Genomic DNA, 6,403 nt, shown 5'->3' with positions numbered 1-6,403 from the left:
CCCAAATCGAGTCCAATTCATTTTTGATGCTCACGAAATGTTAGTCTAAGCCCATCCCTCACATATCCCCTTGTTTTACCAAAAATGGCGCAGTAGACATACAATATCCTATACCAAAATATCCGATCTCTCCACTCTAACAAATATATTCTTATACATAGCCATCAGCAACATGCTATCAGTGCCTTCCTCCTCAACGAAACTTTTTCAATCCCACCATCCATACCCCTGTATCCTTGCACCCTGCATCCCAATCCTTTTTCCTGTGGCAGAGTAGCCATCGCCCAGCTCCAAAATATGTTTTCTCCTCCCCAACCGCTCCTAAATACTCCAGATGATCATCTCATCCTCACCATCTTTTTTTCCCAAACCTCTAATTAACTGTTACCACTATCTACATCCGCCCTAGCCATCCTATACTTTACGATTTCCTAGCGATGTAGACCGTATATTTACCGCATACATAATCGCAGCCAATTCACTACCGCACAACAGCAGAGAAACGGCGATGACGTCAGTTCATCAACATCCTCAATAGCCACAATACCCATTGCCTTGCCCACAATCGCCCTGACGTAGATACCACCCCTAGTGCCATCGTTTAATTAACTAGTCTCTTGAGTTACACCACAGCATATGTCCTAGAGCCATCTCCGAGTGGTCATCTATGTCTCCCTCTCCGTATCTCACACTGTGTACCAAACCAAACCTCACTCCTAATTATCCACCCCAATAAATGCAGGAATATTCCCTGTGCCGACTGGAATGTATACCGAGCCCAAATCCGTATCCTGATCGAAAGCTGTGATTCCAACCTTCAAAATGTTGATGACATGCAAAGTGGAACTGACTTCCTACAATACACCATTGTGGATGCAATTTCCAACCACATCCCACTCCAAACTCTTTAGTATGACCATCCTGCTCTCCCTCCACTATCTCCATGTTTCCAGTCGGACATGCAGAGAATTCCTCCCTACCTGGACCAGGAAATGCTCACACACAACCGTCAGCTCCAGCGACATGTTCGCAATTGCTTACAAGCCAAACGAGGTCGTGACTGGCACACGACAGGATGTAAACTAAACGAAATACCTAAGAACTCAACGAAGTATGGGAAAGCATTCCATAGACTCTCCAGCAACAACCCCCTCCCACCTACCGCATCCTACATGACAGTGGACTACCTTCGGACAACCTCATCAAAACAAACCACTTCGCAATCTACCTGGACGACACATTCATCATCCCAGATGATCCAAATTCTGATTACTCCATGGACCTGTATGTGTGTGAACGCACCAAAACAACTATACCACTTCTCACATCAAATTTCCAGTACGTACAGTACAGGAAAGAATTGAGAATGTATTATCCCCCGAAAACTAAAATGAAACGCACATCTCATTACTATCCTACACAAAACACAAAACAGACTAAATTACTGAAACAACTAACAGGTCGCGTCTGGGGTCTACGTACCTGCACCTGATTTCTCAGGATCTATGCATCCAAGTTGCGTGAAAATGTAATCACATGTCAGCTCTAGTATGATATATATGTCCAATGAATACCCGTTTATCAACTGCATTTCTTCTATGTGTAGCAATTTTAATGGCCAGTAGTGTATATCCCTCTTCGCAACACTAATTATAATTGCACCCTCACAATAACCAATAATTTTATGTATTACCATACATCACACTATATTTTAACTATAATATAAAATCGCTAAAAACGTTTTAACAACCAGCAGTATTTTCCATTGATATGTTTCTTGCAAAAACCTTGGTAATTGTCAGTTGTTTTTATGTAAAAACTGTAAATACCGTCCACCACTCCGTTATTGTCATCTTTCTATGCATTTTAATCATCTTTTAATTACAGTATATGCATACATTAGTTGAAGGACAGCTTTTGTACGCTGCCAGCCCGACACCTTTGTGGGAAATTGAGATAACAGAAAAGAAAAAATATTTCATTCAGCATTCAGCACATCCTGAGGAAGGCCATTTGCAACAGTGACCGAAATGTTAGAGAACTTTACATATTGACAGTGCAGTCGCATACGCAGAAGAATTTTACTGACAGGCACTCCGTATTTTATTTCTTCCCCTGCAAGAGTAACATTGGTTGACAATGAAGGAAAGATCAAACTTCCATCGACGACGCGGATACCAAGGTCGGAGCTGAAGCTTGGATTGCGTAAGAAAGGCAAAAACAACTGGCCAGGCTATTATATAAAAAAAATCGCTGCATTCACCTTAAGTGATTTGTGGAAATCACGACAAAATGGACTCCAGATGGCTGGATGGGGATGTAAACCCATCGTCCCGCAGGTCGAGTGGCCAGTGTTTTAAACACTGATGCAACTCGATATTTGGCGGTGATAATCATGGTAGGCTCTAAAGTCAGCAATGGAGGCTTCCTGTTGTGGTCATTCTGTCCTCATTAAACATTTTGACAATTATTATTTCTGACATATCCTGTCTCTGAGATTAGAAATGGCTACCGCAGCACAGGTCACAACGCACAGAAGTGCAGCAGCCCTGGACGCGGAGGTAGTCACTTCGAACTCTGGTGGGGGAAGACTTGTTCACATTGTTATCTGGCCTGAAAGTGGAAGAAACATGGTGGCGTAGATTTCTTGAGCACCAAACGTTGTGCTGATGTCATGGACTGAATTCGAACCCCTCCACAGTATGTAATGAACTTAAGGCATATAATATCGTTGATATGGTGATTCGTTCATAATAAGGAGACATTAAGCCCGACGGCCCGTTTGGTGCTATTTGAGAAGAATGTCATACAAATCACACTTATTCACGCACGCAAGCGCACACACACACACAAACACACACACAAACACACTCGAGTGTGCTGGACATACCTCCGTATGGGGCACGAGGTGTGAACACAGAATGCACCCAGGAAAATCGCTGAGCATGATCGTTTTGGTGGTTCCGGTGATATGATGTCTAGAGGCATAATGTTACATGGGCGTTCTGGCCTCTAAATTTTTGAAGACAGTACAATCAACAGTCAGTGTTACTGCGGCACTGTACTTCGTCCCCTATGTGTGTCATTTTGGGTGTGCGTTCGGCTCAGACTTCATTTTTGTAAACGGCAATACGCGACCACACCGAACAACATAGATGGAAGAGTTCTTGAAATGAGAAGATAGCGCGGAATGGATTGGCTTGCTCGTTCTCCAAACTTAAATCCCACTGAGGAAACGTATTGGTTCAAAATGGCTCTGAGCAATATGGGACTTAACATCTGTGGTCATCAGTCCGCTAGAACTTAGAACTACTTAAACCTAACTAACCTAAGGACATCACACACATCCATGGCCGAGGCAGGATTCGAACCTGCGACCCTAGAAGCCGCGTGGTTCCGGACTGAGTGCCTAAAACCGCTAGACCACCGCGGCTGGCGGAAACGTATTGTCATGCATCCACTTACACCAACGACCATCCCACAGTTGTCAAAAAAATGTGTGTGAAATCTTATGTTCAAATGTTTGTGAAATCTTATGGGACTTACCTGCTAATGTCATCAGTCCCTAAGCTTACACACTACTTAACCTAAATTATCCTAAGGACAAACACACACACCCATGCTCGAGGGAGGAATCGAACCTCCGCCAGGACCAGCCGCACAGTCCATGACTGCATCCCCTTAGACCGCTCGGCCACAGTTGTCAGCCACGCTGGTGGTACAATGGAAACCTTACCACAAGAACTCCTTACTAAGTTTGTGGCAGGCATGGGAGCATGTCACAGAGCATGCATTGCCATCTGTGATGATAACATACTCTATCGGGAACCATACTCTGCCTTTTGTAATGTCCATGGTATCACCATGAATCATGGTGACCCATGTGTAGTAATTGCCTTGAAGTATCATTTCTGTTCGTCTCATTGCGTATTTTTTGCAGTTGCTATCTGTACTATACTGCAGCTGATCTATGTATGTAAGGTCCAAGTTTCACCAACCTAGTATGTTAGTAGGCAGTGACACATCATGCGAATGCTTTGGACACCAATATATATACAGGGTGATTATAATTAAAGTTAAACTTTCAAACCACTGTCGAAATAACACCACTGGTTGGAATGGCGTCAAATTGCAAAGAAATGTTAACGGAGAAGAGGGAAAAAGTATGGCAAATGAGAAATAAATAGTTACAAAATGTAGCAATAGATGCCGCTGTAACCATTGTAGGATCTTTGTATGAGTCCCTTCATGATTTTTCCATACCACACAGCTTCATTTGTTTGCCTCCGGCACTACGATTGTTGGTGCAAATGGTCTATCACCCTAGATGTAAAGAAGAAGAGGAAAACGACTGAGAAGATGAGTATGTTTGTTGTGCCCACAGTATGTTACCCACATTTCGTTTTAACATTTCATCGGGTTATTGGTACTTGTCCGAGCCCCAAACGCATCTTTGATACATATCTGTGCCATATTTCAATTTATCTATTCCTTCCGCTTCTTTTCCGATCAGTTGAATGTATGAATTGAGTATGAAGGATTTCAGTGTGTAGATCCGTGGGAGTGTAGTAGTCTCCCACTGTCTCAGAACAGCCAGCCCTAGAAAACACGTACCAGATAGCAACGATGTTTATGCTTGCCTTGGACGAACCTTTTGTTAGGTACGGGGAGCGGTTTTTGTTGGAGAGCGAATGCTCTTCGAGTATTCCGTGGGACGCCAGACGGGTGAGACCTACAGGCGGTAAGCTTGCCTTTTCGATGAGAAATTAATGTTGTGTTTTATATAAGTTTTTCAAAGCTAGTCAAAGTAAATGACTGCTCTCATGGTTCGTAGTTTATTATCCTCTGTGAAAGACTTTACTTGCTAATTCGCGAATGTTAAATGCGTTAAAACCCAGGTATGGTGTAGTCTATTGTTCAGTTGAACTGTTAATCAAGTACGTGGAGCCGTGCTGAGTCTATTGTGATTCAGTTCATTTTGTTTAGTACCCCTTTCGCGAAAGCATGTATATTGCGTATGATTTCCGTGATTTTGTGACTGAATTTCGTGCAGTTCGTCTCACTTGATAACTTTCTTTGCGCACGCTTTTGTTTGTGAGGACCACGTGCTCGTGATCAAATGAAAAAACCTGCAGTGCCAAGGCAATAGTGATCTTCCGCTGCAGAATATCTCAAATAATTATGAGTCTTATTTATGCTTCGTTTTTGTAACAAATCACTTAAACAGAAATTTTATTCATTTATCCAGCACGTTAAAATCAAGGGAACTGCCCCTCTTGCTACCCACGTTTGCTGTGGTGAAAGTTTTTGGTTTTTTTCCCTTTGTATTAGTCTCTCAAGCGGGTGTGAATGTAAGTATTCGTGATCAAACCATCCTTTGATCATTCCTCTTCCATAGGTCATAGACCATGCAGGGGACTCTGAAGTAAAGATCTAGGTTTAATTAATATGCGACGTAATAGATTGCAGGTGACAGCAACCATCATATTACTCACTATACATATTCATGAATGCAATTAAATTTTCCGATGTAATTAATGTTCTTTTGCCAGAAATTTTGTTTACGCCCTCACTGCTGAAATTGCACTCCATGCTTCATCCATCTCTGATGTATGGCACATCATACAGCATTCCGTTTGCGCGACAGTTGTACTGAGGCCTCACTTTACCCCCATATTCCGATTAACTGTAAAGATACCGATTAATTTTAAAGATATCTTTGAGCATCATAATTTAATAGTGGTTGACTACAAATGAATCATACAACGATGCCTAAGGTGTACGTTCGACGTTAAACAAACTGTACTACTCAGTGTGCATGGGAGTGCAGGAGTGATACTGTTAGTTATGTAAACCCATCCGCCACGGCAAGGTCGTGTCACATGGGATGGCAAAAATAGGTTTTTAATTTTCCTGAGGCCAAAAACCGGATAAAAAGCATCAATCAAAATCAAATCGGATTATAATTTTCGTGTGACTGGCGCAAAACATGTTCAATATGCTGTCCACCGTTTTCTGCAGCAAGTTGAAATCGAGAAACAGCATGTTCCACAACTGATCGAAGTATTTTCGGGGTCACGTTAGGAATGTGTTGCGCAATGCGTGCCTTCAATGCAGCTAAGTTTGCAGTCGGAACACTGAACACAATATCTTTCAGGTAGCCACACAGTCGGAAGTCACACGGATTAAGATCAGCTGATCGGGACGGCTAGGCTGTAGGGAAACGGCAGCTGATAATTCTAATATATCCCAAATAGGAATTTAATATATATATATATATATATATATATATATATATATATAGAAAACTCACCATATATATATATATATATATATATATATATATATATATATATATATATATATATATAGGGTGAGTTTTCTAAATTTCTAAATGGCCCCA

The sequence above is a fragment of the Schistocerca nitens genome, chromosome 7, assembly GCF_023898315.1.
Source record: "Schistocerca nitens isolate TAMUIC-IGC-003100 chromosome 7, iqSchNite1.1, whole genome shotgun sequence".
NCBI classification, from domain to species: domain Eukaryota; kingdom Metazoa; phylum Arthropoda; class Insecta; order Orthoptera; family Acrididae; genus Schistocerca; species Schistocerca nitens.
The sequence above is the reverse complement of the archived record's forward strand: the minus strand, read 5'-3'. Positions refer to the sequence as shown.